This window comes from Calidris pugnax, unplaced genomic scaffold (assembly GCF_001431845.1).
Source record: "Calidris pugnax isolate Ruff unplaced genomic scaffold, ASM143184v1 scaffold23, whole genome shotgun sequence".
Taxonomy (NCBI): Eukaryota; Metazoa; Chordata; class Aves; order Charadriiformes; family Scolopacidae; genus Calidris; species Calidris pugnax.
This window is the reverse complement of record NW_015090772.1, coordinates 2559464-2559689: the sequence shown is the minus strand read 5'-3', so window position 1 is coordinate 2559689 and position 226 is coordinate 2559464.

The following is a 226-nucleotide window of genomic DNA, read 5'->3' as shown; positions in this document are numbered from 1 at the left end:
GGGGGGCGGGAAATGGCGCCCGCGGCGGGGAGGCTCTGAGGGGAGCAAGGCCGCGAGCCCCTGCTCGCGCCACAGCGCCGCGCCCCGCCCCCTCCTCGAGCGGGCGGCTCTCCTATTGGCCGACGCGCCCGCCCATCACGCGGCCTCCTGCCTTCCCGCCGCAAAAATAAACACAGGGGCGGAGGCGGAAGGCGGTGGGACCCCACTGCGATTGGCTGAGCGGCTC